The sequence below is a fragment of the Enhydra lutris genome, unplaced genomic scaffold, assembly GCF_002288905.1.
Source record: "Enhydra lutris kenyoni isolate GAN:26980312 unplaced genomic scaffold, ASM228890v2 scaffoldscaffold6, whole genome shotgun sequence".
Classification (NCBI taxonomy): domain Eukaryota; kingdom Metazoa; phylum Chordata; class Mammalia; order Carnivora; family Mustelidae; genus Enhydra; species Enhydra lutris.
Window position 1 is genome coordinate 8,560,583 of NW_019154090.1, and position 23,420 is coordinate 8,584,002.

Consider the following 23,420-nt stretch of genomic DNA (forward strand, 5'->3'; position numbering starts at 1 on the left):
ATAAACCAAGTCATCCATTGCCAGTTGAAGTCAAATCACTTCACTGCAGATTCTTTCTGAAGGGGTGCATGGATTGATTTATAAGCATAGCTAGTTAGAAAGACATTCAATGATTTGTATATGCAGGATGTCAAGTATGCCCTATATTCTCCCTCCCGTCACCATATGAATGATATCCTCTCAACTGTTTATTCCGTTTGTTTTAGCCAAGCATAAATAGACTGCAGACATGACTGGGGCTGAAGGCATTTGCAGAAAATAAGCTTCTTCAACTCCAGATACACTGACAATGGAGACAAAGTGAAGTTGCCGCTACTTTGACAAACACCCCCCTTCTCTCAAGAAAGCCAGGCACACAGAACATCCGGCTTCTCCATGCTTGAAGGAGACGTAGAGTTAAGGACTTTTAAAAGCTCTTTTAACTTTTGAGTCTGCATGGTTAATGTAATTTTAATCTCTATGACTGTTTTAGGAACTTCAAAATACTTTTTCTTTTATGTTTTGTTTTTTTTTTTTTTTCTGGGCCAATGTCAATTTCCCCCTCCCTTCCACCTGTCTGCAGAGGACGGGGTGCCGCGTTTCTGTTCCGTCGGATTCCCTGAGCACGAAGGCACAACCTTCGGGTGCTCTGTGCCACACAGAAACAGGTGTTTCCTTCCAGCTGTGACCGTGGAGTCTACTCCGGTCTCTGCTGCGTAGAGACACAGTCACTGTGTGGCAGCTGCTTTGCTGATCGGGATGGACATCTGGGTCAGGGGAAAGGGGAGGGGAGAGGGAAAAGGAGAAATAAAGCCATTATCCTTCAAATTGCGTCGCATAATCTGCTTCAGGGGAAGTGATCCAACCACAGTTCTGAATTCTATATACTGTTCGTTTATGTTTTTACAGTGCTTGTGTTTATGTGGGGTTTGCTTGTGTCCACTGTCAGCACGGTATGGTGAGGCAGTAGCAATAAATACACGCATGAAAAAGGTGAATGAGTGTGAACGACACTGACTCTTTGAGGGCCGACCCTGGGATAGGTGAGAGGACGCGGTGAGAGGGGCTGGGGTTTATATTGGTCCCACTTTCCCCTTTTCTTCTAGATTGCCAGGTTGAAAGGTGAGGAAGGGATGCTGTTCCCCAGGAGGAAAGGTGATGGGGTTGAAGATGCTTCTAGCTCCTGAACTCAATAATCAGCCATTTAATTTGAAATGCTGAGCACCTACTGTGTGCGCTGGGCGCAGGACCAGAGACAGCAGCAAAGAAGCCGCCATACGTGTTCTAACCTCACGGAGGTAGAACTTCGCAGGCAAGGTGGACATTAAATTGATGAAATATAATCTCATAATTTTTAGTTAGGTGTGTAATAAATCATCTGTCTTTGAATGGGTGATAACAAAGGTCAGGTGTGGACAGAAAAGCCTACTGCTCTTTTTGCTACTTTAAAGCATGAAGCCAATGGCAAGATAACATCACTGGTGTTTCTATTTGCAAAGTTGTGGCAAGTGAGTCCGGGCGAGGGTGGCCGACTGGGTGGGCTGTGTCTCTGTGGGGTGAGGTGACTGAAGGAAACATTGACTGAAGTCACTTTGGGGGTCACTTGTGATTTACTCAGCTTTGGTAGACAAACGATGCCTTGTGAACCAATGCCACCCAGCCCAGGGCTGAGCCCTCTGCTCAGTTTCTGGAGGTTTTCATCTTCAAGACAGTAAGCTGATGCTCAGCTTTCTGTGTCTGTGGGAGGGGGGGCACCTCTAAAAGCAAGGGTGCAGATAGTCCTTGACTCCTGAGTTTGGGTCAAACTGTTAGAAAACTAATCTGAAGACTGATTCTGTGAGATACCTGTTTGGAGAACTCCCCATTGCTGTATTGCTTGTTGAAATGGAGTGATTGGTACCATTTCTATTCTAGTGGATGCGAACTCCTACATCTTTAGAGCACTGATCTTTAATTAGGAGGGATGAGGGGTAATTTTGTTCCCTCCAGGGGACGGGTGGCAATGTCTGGAGACGTTCTAGTTGTCCCAACTGGGGAGCGTTTGCTACTGACATCTGGTAGAAGCCAGAGATCCTGTTAAACAACATGCCACATGCAGGATGGTCCCCCAGAGCCAAGAGATCCCCGGCCCCAAATGTCCATAGGGCCGAGGTTGAGAAACCGAGTGCGAGAGACAATTTCACTGCATACAGGTCCTAAAAGACTATTATGTCATTTCAAAAAATAATAAACCTCAGTAGTTATCATTCACACCCTGACCAGAAAACACAGGGATAAACATGAACTCTAGTCCTAAATTTTGTGAGGTTCAGTGCAAATAGCTTTACCTCGAAAAAGTCAATTACATGTAATTTTTTCCCCCTCATTCATGGTGCCCTTTCACTGATGTAGGGAGGGAGTTCCTAAGTGGCAAGTCCCAGAGGCATAGAATTCTGAGTTAAACATCACAAAATCTGGTGTATTGTTTTATATTTTCCCCTTCTCTCTCTGTGAGTGTGTGTGTGTGTGTGAGTGAGTGTGTGTGTGTGTGTTTATTGTGTAGGAAGTATCCACCTCCCAATCAAAATATCTAAAGTGATGTAAGCAACTGATCAGAATCAAAAGAAAAAAAAAAGTCCACCATTTAGAATTATAAAGATCTGCCGTCTGCTAGATACTTGGAACGATTTGATACGAACTTTGTTTTATAAAGTAGACAGACCGTGGTAAAGCTTTGAAACTTCAGTTTGTTTAAAAAAAAAAAAGAAAAGAAAAAAAGGGAAAAAATGGAAGAAGGAAAGAAAGAAAAATGGGGGAAAAATACTGTAACAGCCTCACTCCCTTTGAAGTCAGTACTGATATAGCTCTGAACAGATCCATTCAAGTTCAACTAACATCAGACAAATGTTTAGTGTATCAGAGGAAGCCACAAAAGCAAGGATTTCATCAATATTTCACAACAGCCTCAGGGAAACTGTAGATTGCAATGCTGTAGGGCAGCTAATGGAATTACACACAAGGGTTTTGTACATTTAAAATAAGCAGCTACTAAAAAAAATTACCCTTCAGTTTGCTAGAAACTGTATAAAACTGCAGATAGGAAACAATTAAATTGCTCCCAACATTTATCCGTGTCACTCTGATGGGTCATTTAATAACAGGTATTACTGCGTGTGTGTTTCCCTCCCCCCCACCCTTAGGAAGGCAATAATAAAGATTAACATTTATGAAAAGAAACATAAAATATAGCACAGCCAAATGAATAATTAAAGACAGTTTTGAAGAACACTTGCCGTCGTGCGCCGTGAAGTCTTTCCCCAGTCACAAAATATGTTTATATAAAATATAATTATAAGTAGGCTAAGGCTGCAAGGGAGACCCACTGACCCTTGTTTGTTTTGATGTTAAAAATAATGCAGAGGTATTTCCTCGGAATGTGTGGGTTACTGGGACCCAACATGTGCGTTATTATCTGGTGGGACTCAGGATGCTGAGCGACTGGGGCTGGCTTTCTCTTTTGGAAAATTTAAAGAGGTAGACCAGGAGCTTGCAAAATGCTATCCAATAAACCAGTGTGAGATCAGCATTTTCTCCCCTAAAGTCCTTTTGCTAGAGTAAAAAATTCTGCATATGAAAGCAAATTGCATTTTCGAAACTGATACTTCTGTGACCACAGAAACATCACCTGGCTTTCCTTACCCTTGGAACTTCAAGTTTCTCAGCAAATACCCTGCTACTTATTCCCCTTTCGCAGAAGGAGGAGTTTTCAGACGCCTCTCCATCAGTGGTTCTCAACAGGGTGATTTTGTCTGCCAGGGGACAAGTGGCAGGATGTGAAGGCATTTTTGTCTCCCATTAGATGGATGGGTGGGGGATGGTGGCGATGTTACTGGCATCCACTGAGTAGAGCCCAGTGTTACTGGAGAACATCCCACAATGTGCAACATGGCCCACAACAAGGAATTCTTTGGCTCCAAGGGGCAGTCCTGTCGAGGTTGGGAAAACCTGTTCTAAGCCATTTGCACACCCGAGCTTTATTATTTTAGTAATAGCCTTGTTAATACGGTGTCCTAACTTCTCAAGCGTTCACTGGTTTCACACGTGTGTATTAAAGAGCGTCTGTGTGAAACTTACAATGCTAAGTCCTTTGGAAAAGGCAGAGGATTTGACATGGTTACTGACCACAGACTATTTTAATTGAAAGGCGATGTTTTATGTATGTATATATATGTGTGTATGTGTATATATATATATGTGTATATATATATATGTGTATATATATATATACATATATGTGTATATATGTATATATATATATACATAAGTATATATATATATACACACATAAAATTATACATACTTACACACATATACCCACACACATACACGCACGCATTTGGTAACAATAGCAACTGTTATTTCCTGACCACGTAGTGTGTGAGAGGTGCTTTGTATACAATATCTCCTTGTACTTTTACAACAACTCTGGAAGGAAATATTTTATCATACCCTTTTTACAGATAAGGGGACAGAGCTCAAGGTCATTGTCAGAATATGGCTGTGGCCAGGCTGAGACCCAGACCCCAGTCCCGTCACCAAAGCTCCCATGGCGGCTGGGCTTATTTGCAGCTGAGCTAGGAGCACGTGTGTGTGTGCACACACATGTGCGTGTGCCTGTTGTGTAGCGCACAAATGTCGCTCCCCTCTCACTTGCAAGGAAGAAGTAAAGGATGATTCTGACGCAGGAGCCAGGAGAGCACACCTCCCTTTGTAGGCATTTGGGGATTACAGGTAAGAGAAAAGCCGCCAGGCAGCTACAGCAGGGACTGTGGTCTGGGGGGGGGGGAAGGCTCACATGGGGACAGTCCCTTGTCACATCTGTTTGCTTTTAGAGGAAGAATGTGTAAGCCTGTGTGTGGAGGGACATGGAACCACGGCCGGTCAGGTAGAAGTGGAGAAGGAGGGAGACAGAGTTGAGTTTGCAGAAGCAGATGAGGATGTCACCTGGTCAGAAGAAATGTTCAATTCTGAGCCAGCAAGTTGAGAATAGCGGCTGTAGGAAGGGTCAGAGGAAGAGCTGGAGAGACAATCTGGAAAGTCCCAGGGCCCGTGGTAAAAGTGGGAGACAGGAGGCAGAACAGGATGCAGTGGGGTGGGAGGCGGTAGTAAGGACACGCTGAGGAGTCAGCTGGGCCCCACTGGGTCTGCGACAGAACTGGCCAGAAGGTGCAGGCGTCCTGGGCCATGCCTGACTGTCTGGGAGCCAGAGAGCCCGGTGGACCACACCCATCCTTTCCCTACTGTGTCTCCACTAGGAAGTCATACCCAGTTTAAGAAAAAAGTCGGGGGGTGTTTCACTCTTAAGTGGGTAGGACTGGAAGGCCACTTGGGACTCCCGGGAGCTGCAAACAATCAGAGAGCACGGGCCCTTGTGGGAAGGCCATGCATGCAAATTCACCAACACTTTGTAGGTCGATCACATTAAGCTGGACTTGAATCTCACCCGTGAGCTGTCCGTTTCAAATTCCTGGTCTGCAACTTTTTTAGGGTGCTATGTGTACGTGCACATATACTCTCCCTCACATATCTGTATATTCTTTGTATCATACATGTTCCTTATCCTATAGTCCAATGCATAGTATTACATATACTTTGGCACAAATGGGATTCTAACATAAATAAGCTGTAGCAGAATTTTTTCACTTACTTGTGTCCAAATAACACACGGTGGAGGGTATTTAACCCTGTCCCTGCTTCTTTGTTGATAGTTTAGGGTTCACACGGTGGTATTACTGGGGTAGCGACCAGGCCGCTTTCCCACTGGCTAGAAACTTCGTTAGAGCATTTGTGACATCATGGAAAAAGACTTGAGTCTGAAATTCGGACAATTAGGTTGAAGTCTCAGTTTTCTCAATGAGTAAACGGTACGGTTGTAGCAAAGCTACTTGGTTTCCATTTCCTTAGCTGTAAATCAAAGCCACGAACAGTTGCCATAGCGGTGTTGTGATGGTGTGAACAATTAGATGGCATCATAGCAAATAAACAAGATTGCGCTCCCTTCGCCGTCAAGTTGAAGCGAGAGCTACGGGAATACAAGCATTTCCTGCGCTCTAAGGGTGAAGGCGCCTGGGCAGGACGGGCCTTGCAATCTCTGTTAACCTTTGTCAAGGCTTGCCTCTCTCCGTTAATGGGGCAGTCAATCACTTAACATTTTTTGAGAGCCTACTATGTACAAGCCCCGGGGGAACCTTGATGGGCTCCCATCCAGGGAAGTACACACGATAAGACCTATAGCAAGCGTATTTTGACTTGACCTCTGGTTGGCGTAGAAATGGGATGGTCCTTAAGCATGGGGGAGGGTGGGTGAGAAAAAAAGGAGCAAAGATGGGTGGGTCTGCCTTCAATAGCCTCTCCCTCCCTCCAAGATGAATGGAAAAAGATGACTCAAACCAGGGATTGGCAATATATGGCCCCATAGGCCAAGCCCAACCTGCCAGTTGTTTTGGTAATTAAAATTACATTGGAACATAGCCACACCTAGTCTTTAATTATGGTTGCTTTTGTGCTGCAATGGCAGAGTTCAGCAGTTGCAACAGAAACCCTATGGTCCACAAAGCCAAAGATATTTACGGCCTGGCCCTTTACAGAAGAAGTCTGGCAACCCTGATTTAAGCAATCACATGAATAATTAATCATGTCTAACTTTTATGGAATAAGGTGCACCTATCCAACGATAACAGCCATTCATTAAGCTCTTAGTACAAGCTGGGGAACGCACTAGCGTTTTACCTATGTTCTCATATGGTAGCTTCAAAACAACAGCATGAGAACAGTACCGTCATTATTCCATGTCACAGTTCCGGAAACTAAGGTTCAGTGACATTAAGTAACTTGCCCAAGGTCACACAGCTAGTCTATGGGATTCGATCCCAATTTTGTCTCCTTCCAGAGCTTGTTTTCTTATAATGTCAGAGTTTTCCAAACTTCAGTCTCTCGTGATTTTCTTTGAAAAATGGATCATCTAATGGATCGTCATGACATTGGTGCCTCTAAGCTCATCCTAGGAAATGATATTCAAACCATTTCAATTTAATGTGCTCTATATATTTTTTTAATTTTTTTTGGAGATATCTGTAGATTCACATGCAGATGTAAGAAATAATAGGCCCCCAGGGATAACATTGTGTGTAACTGGAGCACAACGTAACAGCCAGGAAACCAACATTCATAGAACCCACCAGCCTGTTCAGATCGCACCAGTTTTACCCATACTCATGAGTGTGCAATTCGACCACATGTGTATATTTTGGTGACTCCCACTGCCATCGAAATACAGAAGAGTTCCATCATGAGGATGAGGACTCCCTCCTCCCTCCCTTCCCCCCCATAATATTTTTTATAGCCCCAGCCCCCTCCCCCACTCCTGCTCCCCCATCATTCCTAATCTGCTTCTCATCTCTCTAATTCTGTCATTACAAGAATGTTATATAAATGGAGTAGGTTAGCTTCTGAGTAGGTAAGCTTTTGAGATTGGCCTTTTCCACTAAGTGTAATTCTTGTCATGTATGTTTTTTAAATTCACCCTGAAATACTATATAACTTTCAGAAGTTAAAAAAAAAAAAAGCTCATCCATGTCAAAAGGACCTTGAGTGCCACCAGGGGTACCTATGCCAAACCTTAGGAAACCCTGCCACAAGCCATAGTAATACCTGCCAGACAAAGACAGAGCGAGATAATGCAACCATAAAGACATTTTCAACTAACAACAATCTCTAGATCAAGGCTGCCTCATAGAACTTTCTTCAATGGTAGAAATGTTGGCTGTTTGAACCATCCAATATGGTAGCCACCAGCCTCGTTCAGCTACTGAGCACTTAGAATGTGGCTTGTTCCAAGGAAGAAAGGAATTTTTCACTTTATTTCGCTTTAACTGATTCAAATTTACATCGATATAGCCACTGGTGGCTAGCGGTTTCTCTGATGGACAGTGCAACTCTTTTAGATATTGTCTTTAAAACATTAAATGGAAGTGGCTACATTACTTCTTTCTATTTTATTTTGTCCATACAATAAATATCTGAAACAGTAAGAAATCTTTTAAAAACTGCCTTCTAATGGATTTATTTGTTGGGATCTCACCTGGTTCCAGAAGTTTGCACATGGCTAAGCCTGATAATAGCCCTCCAGACACCGTTGCTGACTCCGGCCATTTGGCAAATCTCACTGTCTCACCAGAGAGCATTCAGAGTGACCCTGCTCCCAAGGTTTCTGCTTTTAAGTGATACTGTGTCCCTCCAAGGGACAGAGACTTTGGACACACGGTCATACCTTAACTCAGACACACTTAGCATGAGGTCGAACAGACTTCGCAAAGGATGTGAAAGGTTCTATTGATTATGAAGGACTCAGAGCGGCATGGCTTCTTTAGGAAGAGGCGCATTCAGAGCAACTACCGGTGGTCATATTCATAAATCCTTGCTGATTAACAGGACCTACTCCTGATGAATTTAGTTCGCACCACTGGTCTGGAACAAGGTGCATCATTGAAAGCTGAGTGTCCGGGGAGATGCCAGGATGTTGAGTTTTCAGGGTTTGCTGGTAGCAGCGCCACGGAGAAGGGAAAAAATAGCAATGACAACTTTGGGTACCTGGGGACTGACTTCTAAAAAGAGGTGGAATTTGTGGGGAGGTGGGTGGAGTGAACTGCCGGAAAGACTTGCACAGAGCCAGGTATGGTCCTTGAAATAGGAAGAAGTGTGGTCTGGAGCTCCTTCTTATTTCTCTCAGCCTAAATATCACGGGCAGCAAAGGCTAGCTTTTGACCATTAACCACCCACACTCAAAGACACGTACCCCTTAAAACACAACATCGGCATGAAGGTCGTTACCCTGGCCAGTCTCTTATTTCTCCTGACTTCACAGATCTGTAAGGCGTTAGCGGTTGCAAGAGATTGATATGATAGTTTGTGAGTAATTTGGATGAACTATAACACTAACCCAGTAAAGTATTATAATTTTAAATGTGTCCAGAAAATAATTGAAATTCTGGCTTAGCTTCATCATAATGCAAACTGCTGGGTATATTTAACAGCTGACTAGCTTAGCATGAATATTGCTTTAGAAATGGGGTCATATTGTTTTTACGAAACAATATTGCTCTCAAACACGTAGAGGAGGGGATAAAAGCAGGAGATTATGAGTATTCTTTTAACCTTTCTGTCTCTTTTTGTGTTTACTACGGTGATTTAGGTATTTGGTGTTGTTTGAAGGCAAACAAAGAAGGTACCGGCATTTAAAAGAGATCTGGCAAGGAGCCCTTGGCCATCAGATTCCTTCTTATTACCACTCTGTCACAAAATCTCAGTTTGCCATCAGTCTGTTTTTCTGGATCCCGGTCAGGAACAAGAAAGATAAGATTATCCCCTCCTGACCACAACCGATATCACTAACAGGTTGCCCCCTGTAGTTACCTACAGGGTAACATGAGGTTTTCTTTAAAAAAAAAAAAATTTTTTTTTTTTTTTTTTTTTTTTTGGCCAACACTTAAAAGATGGAAAATCTCACATGAAAATCCAGATTTATGAACGTTCCTGGAAAGTGAGAGGGTCTGGCAATAGTGGGCTTGCATTCCTGCTAGAGGAAAAATCCCAGCCCTGGGTAGAGGCTGTCACCTTGAGTTGCACGAAAGGCATCTTTTAATTTCCCTCTCTGGCCACTTGAGTTTCTGATTCCTGACACCCAATATTGTGTTCCTAGTCCTTCATACACAGTTGTGCCCTACAGTGCATCAGGGCGCACGACTGATCCATGATACCTGGCAGTGGTCAGCAAACTTCTCCTATAAAGAATGAGTTTGTAAACATTTAAGACTTTGTGGGTTGTACTGTTTCTGTTGAAACTGCCCAATTTTCCTGTTGTAGCATCAAAGCTGCTACACGTGTTACGTAAACGAGCGGGCGTGTCTGTGATCCAATTTATTTATGAAAACGGGTTGATCCATGAACTATATAATTTACCAACACCTGGCATAGGAGAAAAAAAATGTTTCTCTGAAACAACCTTGTAGAGGAATTTTTCAACAGAGAGTTTTTGATAGATGTGGAAGGAATTCTTCCAAAGGTGGGGTTCAACCTCTGAAACCACCATGCAAGTATGTGTGGGTGTGTATATACAAATGTGGATGTGTGTGTTCTTAACTCATTCCTTTGTTCATTCTAACCAATACTTACTGACTCCTCGTAATTATTTTTCTCTAAGTATCTCTGTTGGAAAAGACTTTCCTCCTAAGGAAAATGGGAAGAGTTTAAAATATGTTCCTTCATGGAAGATTAGCTGAGATCAATTATTCTGACTGTGGGGTAAGGAGGAGTTTCGATTGAGAATAGTTGTCGCAGAGAAGAGAAAGCTGAGAGACCTCACTGCTCTTCTTTGAGAGGGTGACAGTTTTCTTGTTGTATCTCATAGTCAAGCGTCGCTGTAGCTCTCCAGCTGGAGTGAGTGTGAATGTCAGCTCTCTCTCCCTCTCTTTTGAGTGTCACTTAATAGGGCCCCAGCTTTCATTTTCAAAAAATGAAGAGCTAGAACCAGATCAGAGGTATCTTTTTTTTTTAAGGTTTTATTTATTTATTTGAGAGAGAGAGAGAGAGAGCAGAACAGGGGGAAGGGCAGAGGGAGTGGGTGCTGAGCAGGGAGCCTGATGTAGGGCTTGATCCCAGGACCCTGGGATCATGACCTGAGCTGAAGGCAGACACTTAACCAACTGAGCCATCCAGGGGTCCCTACAGGTATCTAAATGGTATCTAAATGGTAACTTTGGTCCAAATCTGGTACACATATGTATTTAGTTTGGTCTAGAGTATTTTAAAAAAAAATAGTTATTGACCTTGAGAAATCAGAAGATTTCACCCCAGAAAAACAGATTTTTTGGCCCCTTAATAACCATTTAAAGATCTGGTGACAGAAACACTCATTCTTCCATGTATGTAACTGGTGGGGCTGAGTGGAGGTACTTTCTTTGATCATTTTGAGTTCATTACTAGTCTTGCTTCACCCACGTAAGTTACTGTGCTGATAAGCCTATGACTTTATAAGCCAAGGACCAGATAATTTATAGGCTTCCCTAAGGACTCGGCATCTAGGATTCTAGTCTTTCCAAGTAAAGGCAATAGACACAATAGGTCAGCCCATAACATCTCCCAAACTTTGTCAATTCAAGGATGAATAACTATAACCTGATCAATACAGTGGAGAGTAATACTGCTTACTGTGGTTCAGTTACAAATCTAATACAAAATGATGAAGAAATGGGAATCCACATTTCATTGTCAGCCCTTCTCAACTGCAGAAGAAAACAGCAAAAACAACACTTGCTTTCCATTGGGGGATGTCAAGCTTCACAAATTTTATTTCTCATTGCTGGCTAAACTGCTCAAGACTGTTTTTATGTTTAAAAAGCCTGAGGGAGGGACATAGAGAAGAGAATGGATGAGGACACCCATCTTATGGGGGAACTTATTGCATTTCAAATAGACTTTGGGTTTACCTGAAGTCTTGGGCCAATGGAGAAAAGAGGAATTGGTGTCCCATGAAAATACCATGAAAAGACCTTAGAGGAAGGAACAGGGCTAAGAGCCTTTTTCACCGTGACTAAGTTTCCCTGTTGATAATGGCACCCAACATGGACCTGGGGCCTCTGCAGGCTCTAGTTCTCATTTTGGCCATCCTTGTTTTGAATCAGCTGATCCCTAAAACTGGACTGATTAAGGCTATATGGCATGGACCCTATTACTGGACCAACCTACATTAGACTCTATCAGATGTTGTCCAAAGTGGGGTGGCAAAGAGATGCTGATCAGATACCAGAAAAGCAACACTACATCATTTAATAAATATGGTAGAACATTCTTGACCTCCATAAAGAGAGATGCCCGCTCCCATTTTTCTTGGAAGCTCTCAGCCTGTTTTCTCACATTTAAGAGACACCATCACAGGAAACATCTCGTTTTCTTTATGAAAAGAATGACAAAAACACAATGATAAATAGCTTTTGCTATATAGCCTCGGGGAGACAACAGAAATAGGTGGACACTGGAAAGACCGGCTAAGTGCCGGCCCCATGGGAACGGGATGGCTACAACCCAGCCCCAGCCCACCTTGCTGTGCACAAACAAAGAACCAGTGAGACAGAATTTTAGATTTTGCAAAAGCAATATGGCAATTTGAATTTTTATGGAGAATCTCCTGATCATCAAAATTTGGCCATACCCTTTACTTTATCATTGTTATTATTACTGCCGCTGTTGTTGTTGTTGTTGAGTATTTTCTGTGTGGACCAAACAAAATCTGTCTGCAGCCCAAATTCAGTTGCCCCTGTGCCAACTGCTCTGAAGTGCGATCTTGCCTAATGCGTCTCCATGCTTTCCCATCTCTCCATCTGAATCATAACAGGTGATTTGAGACCACATGGATGGGTGAGCCCACACACAGCTCTGTTACTGGAAAGTCACTCAAAGCCAATGTTCTAAATCACAGGTCAGAGGCCCTCAGCCTATAGATGGAGTCTTTGGGAAACAAACTCAGTGCAGGATGACAGGCAGCACGGCGCCTTGAAAGAACTGGACTTGAGGAGCTGACTTTGTCCAATCTGCCATTAGTCCATCCTTCCCTGGAAACTTGGCTTTCCTATTTTTAAAAACGAGACGTTTCCCCCAAAGTAAAATACAAGACCATGTTGCTGGGTGAAGAAGACCACCTGGGATCTGTAGCATCCTTCTGAGTCTTTTCTCCAACATTAATTCAGTTTGCATACCTTCCCTCGGTCCCAGCTGCTGTGAGGATAAGACAGCAGCCATATCCCAGGACATCTGTGAAACCCAGTGACTAGGGCGGCTCCATGGAAACCCCGGGGTTACGAGACTGGGGGCGGTGGGCCGGGCGCAGGCTTCGAACATGTTTTGTTTAGCCAACACATCATTTGGAAATGGGAACATTTCACATTTAGGCTGAGATGGGGTCTGTCTCCTGAGAGCCGACTTCTGACATTACCAGCCCTGCCTTGTTGCCTGGGAGAGCTAGACCACGGCTATCCTCTCTGGAATGAGCAGGAGGGGTCGGCTACGGTTCCTACCCACTCCCTAAATGACACCCAGCTCTCTGCCCTCTGCCATCATTATCCGTCTGCTACTCAAATGTGTCATCCCCAGCCTGGGGAATCTGAAGCGCTAGGTAAAATGTCCATTTGGGTTATTATTTTCCATCCATCAACCCCTACTGACTGTGAGCCACATATTTACTTCTCTGGGGCTCAGTTATCTGGTCTTTAAAATGGGAATGGTAGTATGCATCCCATTTGCCTGGAGCGAGGGGTGGTGGGGGCATCTGGCTCCCAGAGCTGCTAGTCTGGGGGATGTCCGGCCAGCAGAGGGCGCTGGTACAAAAGGTTGCAGGTGGACCAGCCAGTGGGGACCGGACAGGTAAGGCATCTGGGTCCGTAGGAGCTCTCTCGGGCATGTCCTGCCTTTCCCGACTTGGGAGGACACAACTTTACAGAGTGGACATGACAGTGAGCAATTACTCATCTATCGATACAGCCGCACATCGCCAGCAATGTGACTTTCTGGAATATGTAATGTGACCACAAAGTTTCTGAGGTGGCAGCCTGACAATCAGGCACTAAAAATAACAAACGGGCTGTTCTGGAACAGAAAGAAATGGCCCCTTTGGAAACTGGAGACGGGCCATTCTTTGGCTCTGCTCGCTGCCAGAGCCCTGCGCAGAATTCTCTGGGCGGTGGGGAGAGTCAGTGAGGAGAACTCGTGGTGTCTGAATGGTGTGTTCGCTTTTGCACAACCTGGGCCCGGCAAGGTGCAGACAAATTGGAGCAAGTTCAGAGAGGAGTGAGCTAGATGATTAAGGGGAGAAGGGGTTGATTTATAGGGAAAGATTAAAGCAGCCCCACATGTCTGAGCTGTCTTCCACGGGTGACAAACCCGGGAGTGACAAGCTGGAACTCCACACACCTTCGAAAGGTGTAAACACCAGAGAGGAGGAATTAGCACAGTGTGAGTTGCTTTTAACAGGATTTTCTGGGATGATGTTGACACCAGAAAAATGTTGGTGGCCAGTAAGCGCTGGTTGAGCTCACCTATGCCTGAGAACCATTTATTGTTCTGATTGCATCTGCCGTAAAATGACATTTTCTAGCTTGGCATGTGTGGCCTCTGTAATCTGGCTCTGGTCTACATTTCCTTCCACTTCCGCACCCTCCCCTCCTTGCCGGGGACCCCCTGCCACTCCCCCAGCCCATCTATACCCCTGGTCGTAGCTGCTCGGGACTTTTGTCTCACGCCCCCATCAGGAACTGATGAGGAGCCAGCAACAGCCGGGCTGGTAAGGAGGGCTGAGGGAGACGACAGAGCTGGTGTCTGCAAGGCCAGAGCTGGTGGCAGTGACATTATTGGATAGGTACTTCACATACCCTGAAATACAAGTATCTTCTGTTCACTGGCCTCAGATGCTGCTCTGGGTACCAGAAGGCCAGAGACCAGAGTTAATCTGATTTTTAGGTGTGAATCTCTGGGAACTCGACTAGAGAAGCTGGCCTTGGCTAAAATAAGGAAGTGTGGGAGATGAAGATTCCCACCTCAGAGGCGGGCATCTGGTCCTGGGGGTGGGGTGGGGAGGGGACGACAGGGATTCCAACCCTTTACAAAGGGATGTGTCAGCCTCGAGGCCAAGACTAGGCATTAGGTCTAGAACCCCATGTAGTCCTTTCTTTCCCATCCCTCTGACACCACTTTCTTGTATTTCTAAAACATTCCCTTCCCCACTCCTCCTCTCCGGAGGAAAACCTATCTAGGAAGCTGCCATTACGGAAATCTGGTTGTAGACTCGAACCAAAGCAACTCAGGGGAGTAAGTGTCTAATAACTGCCACTCATGCTCTCTTGTAAACCAGGAGAGGCAAATGCAAAGAGCAACAAGATGTCCTGGAATGGTTTAGCCAGAGCCAGGTGTGGTGAGAGCCTTTTGAATAGGGCACATAACCCTCAAAAAGGCTGTAGCTTGGGTCTGTGAACTAACACAATATGCTGACATCTTGAAAACTGGTATTGGAGTCACGGGGTGAGGAGGAGGGTTCCGGCAGAACAGCCCAGACAAACATGGCCAAGTGGGGACAAGGGCTCTCGCTGCGGTTAGACTTCATCATTCCGCTCACTGTAGCCTCAGTTCAGGTTCTGACGAGCTAAGCCAAAACAAAACACAATACAAACAGCATTTCTGCAGGAGGATACACGCCAAGGGGTCTGCTTGTAGCCATCTCTAGGTCTTAGTTGGTTTGGACTTCCAACCAGGCGTGTCTCATTCAAATGCCATCACCTCTACAAAGCTTTCTTTAATCAGGCTAATTGCAATTACACTCTCCTCTCAGGTTCAGGGCTCCTTATTATAACAGTGATAATAATCACAGTAGCATTTACTGAGTGTTTACTAGGCACCAGGGTAGTGGTGCAGAACCCTTTACATATTCTCCCTGGACTCATTCCTTTCTCTGTTCAAATGTTCAAATGCTGCCTTCTTAGAGACCTCCCTGAATGATTTTTTTTTTTTTTTTTTTTTTTTTTTTTTTTTGGAAAGAGCGAGAAAGTGTGAGTGAGCACGCATGGAGACGGGTTGGAGGGAGAGAGAGGGAATACCAAGCAGACTTCCAGCTGAGCGCAGAGCCTGATGCAGGGCTCCAGATCTCACGACCCTTTTCTGTGACCTGAACCGAAATTGAGAGTCGGTTGCTTAACCAGCGGAGCCACCCAGACACCCCTCCCTTAAGTATTCTTTATGCAAGTGCACGCCCCTTCACCCCCAACTATGCCTTTGCATCGCTTGTTCTTCTTGCACAGCATTTAGTAATCTGATACAGCGTATAATTTATTTGTTCAGTTGTGCACTGTGTCCCCACTAGGACGTAACCTCCACGAATGCAGGGATCCCGGGAGTTTTGCTCACTGCCCTTTCCTCAGTACTTTGAGCCAAGCCCATTGTGTAGTCATAAGTAACTAAATAAGTACCTAATTACATCAATTTAGCTAATTTCATTTGTTTTGGGCTGCTTATCATATTTTACTTTGCAAGTAAAGTAAGAATCATTGCAAGTTTTGGGTCTTCATACTAGATTTGAGACAGCACGAGGCCAAGATCCATGGCTCATCTGTATGCCCAGCTCCCCAGAGCACCTGGCAGAAGGTGCGACTTAGCACGTGTCCTGCCTTTACTAGGCATTGGGGAATTTTGTTGAGTTAGAGTCTCTTTCCAGAGACAGGAGCTATAGGATATTATAAAGCCAGGCCAGACTTACTCTTGGGTATCACCCTATACAAGTCCAGATAACAGAGCAGTTTCCCTTTAATTATTTCCTTCAGGTTCTTTCCAAGTCTTAAGCGTGAAGTGCAACCCCTTCAGGTTGGTTTATCAGTGTTCATTGGCATGAAATTGCAAAAAAGTGCAATTTGTTTGTTGATGAAAGTTTTAATGGTATCCCCAATAATGGTGTTACCAAAAGAAATGAAGGCCGTTTCTACAGGAAATATTTCTCCATCAAATTTATCTGGGTGTGTATGAAACCTAGTGCCAGGTTTAACTCAGGGTTTGGAGCTCAGTTTTTCTTACTGACTTATTACATTTTAAACATTTGGGACTGTGGATGTGAGCAGTGATGCTGTAAGCTGAGCTCAGGCACGGACAGTGCTGGGGGGCCCGGATTTACTCTAGTTGTAATCGTGTCCGCTACAGCAAGAGAAGGAATTCAGGGACCAGCCTTCTTCAGGGACTCACCCAGACTCTCAATTGTCATGTTTCTCTGGAGAAAGCCAAGAGGTACAATTTTGCATGAATTTTCAAGGAATGAACAAGGCAATGGTAACAAAATTTCAGCCGGGGTTCTCTGATGGCTAAACTTCTAGTCATTTGAAAATTTATTTGAATGCTAACTAACTTGAATTTAGATGAAAAATTTGGAAGGAAAAAAAAAACCCAAAAGCATGATTGTTTAAAAACAGCAACAAAAAAAGAATATTTATTTGAAAGTTTTGAGTTTTGCTTTTTTACTTTTAGGCTATTTGCCATAGAATGCAAAGCTGTAGAACTGAATAGACACGGAAATGTTATCCTCCATACTATCAATTACATTTTACACTAGGGCATCTTTTAAAATTTTTTCCAGCGCCCACTACTCTTTTTCTGACTGACAACACCTTGGTTTGGGTTTTCCTTTGGAATCGAACCCACCGTACCCCGACTATCACTCCGTGTGATTCAGGGGAAGCAAACCCACCCCAAGCCACCTGCTGAGTGCATGCCCCAAGGCACCTCTTAAGGAGGCCTCCATCCTCCTGGCCATGGTGAGTGGTCCAGAGAGGGGTTTCTGACCCCGTCTGAAAAATAATGGCTGTTGGAGAGCTATTTTCCTCCCAAATCCAGCCAGACCTGAAGCCAATTCTACTACCACACTACTCCGTTAAAAGACCCAACACGTCTCTGTTGACGCCAATTTCAGTTGGTTTTTCCATCCTTTGACACAGAAACAGTTCTATTATATAAATTATATCCCTCTGCCACGTGTCCTGTTCATTTGCATTTCCACTTGGAGTTAAAAATTCATGGACGAATGCCCAGCGCACCTTCATCTGAAAATTACCCTGTGTTCTGGGGAAGAACCGTAAGAAAGAATTTTCCCCTCAAGGTTCTGTTGCTCTCCTTTGCCACAGTTCTTCATCACAGGAGTCTCACCCCAAAACCAGTATAATCATTAACGCAACCAAGGGACCAGAATTAGGCCTCTCCAAACATTTTTCCCCCTAAAAATGCAGCTCAAGTGTCTGCCAGTATTTCGTCGTACTTTACGTAACACTTTAAATTATTATAAGGTCAGGGCCCATGGGTGGCTCAGTGGGTTAAAGCCTCTGCCTTCGGCTCAGGTCGAGATCCCAGTGTCCTGGGATGGAGCCTCGAATCGGTGGGGGTGTGTGTGTGTGTGTCTCTGCTCAGCGGGGAGCCTGCTTCCTCCTCTCTCTCTGCCTGCCTCTCTGCCTACTTGTGATCTCTGTCTGTCAAATAAATAAACAAAATCTTTTAAAAAAATAGATTGTTATAAGGTCATTTCTCTTTCATTTCTACGTTCCGTGTGCCTGGTCACGCAGAAAGTTCCAGGGGACGGCACTTACGTAGATGGGGACAGTGTTGTGTGGACACCCAATCCTCCTTCAGACAGGCCCTTCTGGACCACTGTGAGAGTCAGGAATGACTTTGAACTTGCTGGCTCATACAACATTGGTGAGATTTAAACCTAAAAGGGCTGTGCTGGTGGGGTCAGGGAGGTTGTAAGACTTTTGTGGGACCTAAGCATGTCTGCCTTATGGCACCCTTCCCCCCATAATAATATCGATATTAAAAATTATTCTGAATATTACTTTAAATGCTTCAACGTTTAAATTTTTTCACCTTGAAGCAGAATTTAATCATTTTGGGGAAGGCCATAAAATTTCCACTTTTTTGCTGATGTGAGAAAAAAAAACTTTCTCCTACCTTAAAAGTTCATTCTTTTCCCTTCGATTTTAAAAGAAATCCAAACATTTTTACAGGTGTCTAAAAGTGTCGGGGGCCCCAGGCCTACTTTGCCTAATGGAGCCAGGGGCTCTGGGGGGGGGGCCATCTATGGAGTTCCTGTTTTGCTGTGCTTTGTTTCATTCAAAAAGAGAAAAAGAGAGAGCTTTTTATCTTTCATCAGAGGTTTGATTTTAAATGGAAATCTTAGATAGCTGTGAAGTGATCTCAGGCAATTTCCCTAAAGTTTCAGGGCAAGTTTCCTTATATGTAAATGGCACATAATAGTAATCGCTCCCCTCTGTTATTGTGAAGCTGCATGACTCAGATCCAGTAATGTGCTTAGAAGAGACTGGTGTGCAGAGAAAATCACTTAAAAAATACCAGCTACTAAAAACTATGATTGTCGTAGTAATACTGACGGAGGGCTTTCTGTGTAGCTTTCTTAAACCTCTACAACATAGCGCTACCCATCAGTATCTTTTGTGGCTAGATAGTACAGGCATTTCTCAAGTTCTTGAACTACATCTCTAATGGTGAAAGTTTAGACAGGTTCCAAGAATTCACAGACCCGGACAGAGCTGTGAGGCTGTAGGCCAGCCTGTGAACCCTTCTGCACTGCACTTAGGTTCCACTGGGGAAGGAAGCGGGGCTTCAATCCCGTGCACGAGTTGGATGTGCTTAAGGAACATCGACACCATGTCATCAATGTTCTTTAAATGTCTTTTTCACTGCTCCGGGAAGTGGATTCCATGCCAAGCCAGAATGGGTAGGTTGAACAAGTGACATGTCCTTGTGGGGGAGATGCTCTCGGGGAAAAGGGAAGTCAGTGCATTGTTAGAAATCTGGAGGCTCTCCTGGATCAGCTACAAATTTGCAAAGAGGTCCCCGAGATGCTGGAGAGCCCTTCTGTGTCACCTACTGTACTTGCTGTGATATGGAAATGAATCAAGCAACTGGTTAAGGGGGTTAAGGGGGTTAAGGGGGTAGGGAAGGAGGCTCTAGAATTTGCCTCTGTCTTGCTGTGTGAGCTTTGGGGAGTTGGCTAACTGTTCTGAGCTCATCTCCTTGTCTATGAAACGGGATAACAGCAACATCAACCCTATAGGATTGTTGAAGATGACCACAGCCCTATCATGTAGGCAGGCATGGCTCAGCACACAGACTGCCTAGCACCTATAAGCATGCAATAAATGTTGGGTGTCATTATCAAGTGACATGTGGTGGGACAACATGTTCTCAGAGGTTTTGATCCAAGTTCCAACACTTGAATTCTTTATTTCCCTAACTCTGCACTTCCTCATTTGCAAATCTGCGTGAATGATTTCTGCTGCAAAGAACTGACCAGAGGATTCAATGAGAAACATGGGTGACTGTCTGGCACAGAGAAGGTGAGCCTGTGGGTTCCCATCTCCTCCATTCCTGTACCTTCCAAAGGCAGAGAAAGCCCAAGCAAAAGATGGCATCCAGATGGAATGAACCCCTCACTGGCTCATTAGCACCCCTGGTGGGTCTGTGAAGAGAAAACGCATTAGGGTGTCTTCAACTTTCATATTAGGGTGGTCTTCATCTTGTTGTTGTTGTTTGAAGATTTTATTTATTTAGCAGAGAGATAGAGAGCACAAGCAGGCAGAGCGGCAGGCAGAGGGGGAGGGAGAAGCAGGCTCTCTGCAGAGCGGGGAGCCCGATGCGGGACTCAATCTCAGAATCCTGGGATCACCACCTGAGCTGAAGGCAGCCACTTAACCGACCGAACCAGCCAGGCGCCCTTGTTGTTATTTCAATTAACTAAACTAAGCCTTTACATTTTCCAAAGGAATTGGTCTTAGGACTAATGCCAGGCATTCTTAGCTAAAGGGGGAATTGGTGGGAGAATTCACATGAAAGCGTAACTTGCAAAGGTTGGTGCTATTCGTATCTGTGTTGTTTCACTGGCTTTTTTGACCTGACCTTCCAGCAAACAGTACCAAACACCGTTTAGAAGAGCTACAGCCTAGAATCTGGGATCTGGAAAGGATTCTAGAGTTTAAGTCATACAAGTGGGGTTTAGGGCGCAGACATCCAAGCACACATCAGTGGGCAAACGTGGGCATCAAGACTGGCCCCCCAAGTGAGCGCCATGATGGGGGAATGTGAGCAGCCACGCGCATCTCACTTCTACTGGCCACAGGCTTCTGAGATGTCTCCTGAAGCTCCTCACCACCAAACTTCAGGATTTCAAAACATACCTGGCTTGAGAAGGGACCTGGCACTCCTCCCGCTTTTTAATGACAGCAAAATAGGACGCTGGACCCCGAAAAGGACCGCTGTCTGTGAATGCTCTGATCTCATTATTGGTGGTGCATGGATTTCCCAGCCATTTCCACTGCCTTGCGATGTCTCCCTCTTCTTTCTCTCTGCCTTAGCTCGTGAGCCCTGGTGGCGTGCTTGAATTTCAAACAGGGCAGGCTGAGAGAGGAATAACTGTATGTTTATTAGGGCATCATTATCCCTCTGAACTGCATCATTTATATCCCTGGGAAGAGCCCAGGCCGGGTCAGAAGCAACAGTGTGAGTCGATAATTTGTCAGGTTGGAGCAGGTGGGAAGGGGTGGCGTAAGAAATCACCCGAAAGGCGCCACAAACTGAAATGGATGGAGGTAGAAGAGTAATAAGAAAGTGATCAGTGAATCCACAAATGAGAGCCGATAAATCAAACAGCGCCAGGTGGATGGGAGCAAAAAGGGAGAGATTCAAATTAGCAAGACCCGAACCTTGTCAAGGCAAGGTTAGGAATTCACCTCCCTGTCACTGTTATCCACCCTGGGCTGGAGAAGTGCCCACAAGAAAATGAATCTTTCCCGTGCAGGGAGCTGGAATGGAGGAGATCTCCTACAGAGTATCAATTTGGATTATAAAAATCCCAAGGTCTCGTGCACTGACAGGGTGAAAGGTAGAAAAATGGACGAGCCTTCTCGCAATGGCCACTCCCCGAGGAGTGCCCGATACTCTTCAAATGTTTGCACGTTCACACAAACTGTTCACAAAAGCTGGGAGACAAAAGACCCAGCTGCAAAGCCTTGAAGAGATAAGTGTTTCATCCAAATACCCGTGACCTTGGGGGTTCGCAGATGAAATATTTTCCCCCTCTCTATTTGTCTTAACTCTTTGATAAAGTTTAGTCCTGAGTATTAGGGTCAGGAAAGCAAAGGCAAAGGCTGAGAAGGAAAGTATCCTCACCGTGATGACGATGATGGTGATCATTTAATGACAAGAAGTATTGTATCTGGGACCTGCTCCGTGCCAGGGTCTGGGCTCAGTGCTTTTAGATCTCTTTTACCCCCACAATGACTATATGTGCTGGCTGTTCCTGCCTTCGTTTTTCACATGAGGAAACGAAGGCTCTGAGAATTTAAATGCCTTGACCAGGGTCATGGCTCCTAAGTTATGTTATCAGGATATGCGCCCAGGACTCTCTGAACCCGAGCTCACACTGACCTGTCCTATAACTGGTCCTGAATATTTTTGGAAGCAGATGAAGGCACTGGGACAGAGTAGAATGGGTGTCCATCCACAGCCTCCACCTCATGTCTAACCCGGTCAGATCGACAGTGTGGCCATATGTTTACAGAAGGAGAGACAAGGAGGTCGTCTCGTGTCAGTGTTAGAAGGACTCAGGATACGTTTCTTAACATTGGGAACTCCACTTGTGCATCTCAAATGGGCTTCAAATCACAGATACTTGGTCTACACTCAGCATAGAAAGAATATGTATATTCTGCACAAAGCAAAATGCACCTGTATGGAAATAGTTCCTCCCTTCTGAATTTACATGAAGCATGGCCCACAAGTTTCAAGTTGGAAAGAAGTCATAATTTCTTGGGCTCGCTCTGTGCTATTTTAAGCTCGAGCACATGTCTGAAGCCAGCAACCAGCACTTTTCATATTTGCCCAAATTCTCTGTGTGTGTGTTTAATTTAGTTAGCATGGTGGTTAATGGCTCCGTTTTACTACCTGAAAGACCTGTAGGCAAATCCAGAATTGAATCTGTCATGTGTTGTGTGACTCTGAGCGAGTTACTTAACCTTCTAGCTAGCCTCGATTTTCTCATCTATAAAATAGTGATAATACAAATAAGCTCAAAGGATTATTTTGAGGATTACATAAAAGGAAGCTCTGAAAGGGCTTCACGTAGTGTTCCGTGGTAAATACCCAGTAACCGGGAGCTGTGATTATTATTATGTCTGTTACAGAGAGGGACGAAAGGCTTCGAGCAGCACCGTCCAGCGGACGTCAGATGTGAATTCCATATGTAATTTTACATTTCCGGTGGCCGCGTTAAAAAGTGATAAAGAAATGGGTAAAATTAATTTGGATAATATATTTTATTTAGACTGATATATCCCAGATATTGTCATAGCAGCATGTAACAAAAATAAAAAACTAATGAGATTTTTTACGTTCTGTTTTTCTGAAGCGCGCCTTTGAAATCCAACGTGCGTTGTATGACTCTGGCACATCTCAATTTCAAGCGCTCAGTACCCACATGTGGCTACCATCTTGGACAGTGCAGGCCTGGAGACCCCGATTAAATCCTCAGAGCAGAATTAATCAACTGGATTTGGCTTCTAGGTGGGTTAAGTTTAGGGCATACAGTTAAAACAAATGAATTACGAAGATCTAAAAATCGGGAGATTTCAGATAAAAATTCAGTTTTCTGGTTACTCTTGGCAAAGCCCAGATGTGGCCACAGGGCTGCCTTCTCCTGGGTACCCTCCTCCAGAGCTGAATCACAGTTGCCCTCTTGGGGGTGGGAAGGTGCTGGAACCTGCATCCAGCCCAATTCCAAGCCCTTCATGCGCAGCCACGTGGCTAATAAGCCACACCTA